At 44.4% G+C, this 3,616-nt stretch overlaps 1 pseudogene; it reads right to left on the bottom strand.

Moving 5' to 3' along the window:
• Positions 1–512: 512 nt before the first annotated feature.
• On the bottom strand, positions 513–3,303 carry LOC123819716 (annotated as a pseudogene).
• Positions 3,304–3,616: the final 313 nt, after the last annotated feature.

Genomic DNA, 3,616 nt, shown 5'->3' with positions numbered 1-3,616 from the left:
TTGTAAATGTAGGTAGTACCATAATTCATCAAAATAATTTATAATAGTTAACTGCCTCTTAAATATGATCTTATAAATGATGCCTTCTGAAGTTAAAAGTAATTGGGATTCAGTTTGTTTAAAATTAACTGTCTGCTGTGAAGTCTTCTAAGAGAGGAAATCATGACAAGTTCTCAATCAGATAAACACCATTCCATTATTAAAGAGAATTTTTAAAAAAGCATAAACTAATTTGAATACACATAGCAATTTCCTGGATTTTGTCTTTCTGTATAAACCTGACTCTTTATATTAAAATTGTATTATGATTTCCTACCATTAGCAAGAAATTCCTTAATAGTAGCCTAAAAATGACCTTAGTGTCTTGGTGAAACATACTTCTTCACCTCCTGATGCTCACTTGGTGCTCCAATATAGACAGTATATCTGCTATCTCACCTCTGCTAATCTTCCTGGGTATCCCCATAGGAGGGCAAGCATGACAAATTACCATTCCAGCCATGGGATCCACCTTAGCCTTCTAAATACCACTGCTGAGAGGAGGAGCCATCAGAGATTGCCATAGCAACAGAGCCTTTGTGATTTAGTGGATCAATCATTCTCAGGTACTATCCTACTGACACGTGGTGCAGCTGAATATTCTTCCCAAAGGTCCATTGCTGGGATCCTCCTGACCCATGGTACTTCATGAGTCATGATGGGTCTGATGATTGAGTTTCTGACATATCCAGGCAAAGGAGATTACTTAAAATCAATTCATACTCCTCATTGTAAATCTAGATATGATTTGGGTAACTGTAGACATATGCCTTAAACACTACTAGGCCTCCCTTCTGACTTGGGCAGCCCTGGGCCAACAGACACTTGCTGGTCTGGGGGTGACAGGGCCTTCCACATTGAAGGACTTTGGGATATTTTGGCCTTCTGTTGATAAAAATGGGTTCCTGCGGTTTGGGAGTGGGCCCAGATATCTGCATCTCTGGGTAAATGTTATCCAAATACCACTTAGATGATTTACAACCCAACTTCTCCATCAATTTAACATGCTCACTGATATTTCCATAGCTTCTTGTCCTCACATTTGGTCTTAAGGAAAAATACTGCTCCTTATGTTCATCTAACCAAGCATGTGCTAGCCTTGGGGAGTTGTGTGTCATGGTGTCCTGGCCCTCAGGAGAACTACATGGTCACCTTTTTTGGAAAAGTTGTCCAACTCTAGAATAAGGGACGATTTAGACTTTACCTCTGTGTATCCTCTGCATATACCTCTGCAAAATGATATTTCTAAGTTTTCTTCTCCCCAGATACCCATGCCACTGTCATACTGCTCAAGTTCATTGAAATAGTTTCTATTCATGGAAAACAATCCTCCAGCCACTGTAGGTGACTTTGTTGAAGCAGTAGTTCTGAATGTAGGGACATCCCCCCCGGAAATGGTGCAGGGGTTTGAGCTGCTGAATGGAGATTTTGCCCCCTTGCTGAACATGGCAGCCAGAAGAGGGAAAAAGGCAAACATGGCCAACACTGACCCTAATTGGCTGGAAGGCTGACACTTTCATGGGCTTTCTACATGCATGGGATTCTGGGAGGGGACTTTTAAGACAGAGCTTGCTCGGAAGTGAAAAGTCAGTTTGTTCTTCCCCTCCCCAGGTAGGGGGCATCACCAGCAGGCCTGCCAGCAGTGGCTAATGTGGGTCTGTGAGCAGAGGCTTGGGGCACAGATTCCGAAAGATGCCTGAAGCTGGACAGCAACTGCAGACCAGCTAAGCCACCTACATTTATGATACTTTGGGGTGGGAGAAGAGGTTCCTGGCACAACCTTGAACTGAGCTGGCAGAGGGTGACAGGGTGATTTTTCTCTGGGTGTTGCAGAGTGAAAGGGCTTTGAGGCAGAAACTTGGCATTATTTCCAAAGACCTTGGTGATAACAGCACTGTGAACAGATTTTTGTTTTTGTGTTATTTTCAGTTCTTGAACCTGTGTAGTAGTCATAATGACAAATATTTAAATAGCTATTTTTGATGTCATACTTTGACTTTTCCTCTTTTCTTACTTTTGTTATCCAGATATTTTAGGCAGAAGCTTGCTATTAAATAAGATTCCTTTCTTTTCCACCAAACTCTGTCTTGGGAGATTTTCCTGGTAGGCAGTGCGCAGTAGAACCTCCCCTACTGGTTGGGTTTGGTAACAGTTCCTTCCAGTTCTCGAGCTCAGAAAGGGGAAGAAGATCCCATTTGACGTGCAGCCCTTAGGTGAACTCTCCAGGCTCCACAGGGAAGGAGCTGTAGGCCAGGGTGTCTGCACTGATGATGTGATCATTGAACACATGACCTTCCGCTCGTCCTCCCAGTAAGGGCCGCAGCCACATCACATTCACTTCACAGCAGCTGTCCAGGAACACCAGGTCTTCTGTCGCATGGGCTGTTGTAATCATTTTTCCTCAAATTAATCCCTCACACTTCGTGTTTCTTATTATTTTAATTTTTTCCAGGGAGGTGTTTTTGGACAAATTCTTCTAGCTCTCCTTTCAAATCATTAAAGTCACTGCCATCACCCATGAGGATGATTTCATGGGAAACTGGAATGGTGTTTGGTCTAGAGTGCTGTGCACGGTCCAGATCCATCTGCTATGTCTTATATTTTATGCTGCATTCCTGGTGTCTGGCACATCTCTGTGTAGCCCAAGCGGTAGCTAAGAAGCTTATTGAAGATGTGCTTCTAATACCCTAAGGCTCTCAACTCCTGATCATGTTCATTGGAAGTCATACCCAACTCAGAGCAGAATTTCACATTGCCTTTTCCTGCATCTTCAATATGACTATCTACCACATTATCAATTTTGTTTGCTTTGAACTGTAATTCTAAAACTTGACTTGGACCTCGAATGAAATGGGGGTAGAAGTTTTGAGGAATGTCTATGGGTCCCAGGAGTGGCTAAGTCACTTCACTGAAGTTGTAGTAAACAAAATGCAAACTTGTCTAGGTTGCAGATGTAAAAAGACATCCATAACAGAAATATTGAACTGTGACGCTTCCCATTACAGACCTAGCACAGCTGAAAGGCCATTTTCAATTTCCTAGAGCAAAAGCTGCTGGAGCCTTAAACTCATGCTGGAGGCTGGGCGTGAACTGACGTGAGAATTAGACACTCCGAGGATGTAGTCTTGCGCAGAGGACACATTTCTGTGGGCTTTACCTCCAGGAGCCTCACTAGGTCCTCAAGGTGACAGTGACCATCCCAGAAAGATCCTCTGGTGAATCCCAATGTAGGACCCTGGCCTTCTGGGACTCAGGTTGTGGCATCTTCCCTGACACCAAGCCCAGGTCCAAACTGCACTAGCCGTACTGCTGGGGCAGGGGTGGGGAGGGTGAGAGCTGGTCAGAAATGCTAATCAAAGTGAGGTGGCATCTGCTGCTGGCCCAGGACCAGGGGCACTGGCCCAGTGCCTGCACCATAGCCTCAGCTCCAGTGAGAGCGCCCCCAAGTGTCAGTTCATTAAAAAGTGGAGGCAGCTGGGGAACAAATTGTGGAAGATTAATGATGCACACAGACCATTAAACAGGGCCAGGTTGGGGAGTAAACACAATCACTGGGCTCCCTCCAGTGGGTAATCCT

This window comes from Phyllostomus hastatus, unplaced genomic scaffold (assembly GCF_019186645.2).
Source record: "Phyllostomus hastatus isolate PE091 unplaced genomic scaffold, TTU_PhHast_1.1 phas_contig_113, whole genome shotgun sequence".
NCBI classification, from domain to species: Eukaryota; Metazoa; Chordata; class Mammalia; order Chiroptera; family Phyllostomidae; genus Phyllostomus; species Phyllostomus hastatus.
This window is presented reverse-complemented; position numbering and strand designations above follow the sequence as displayed.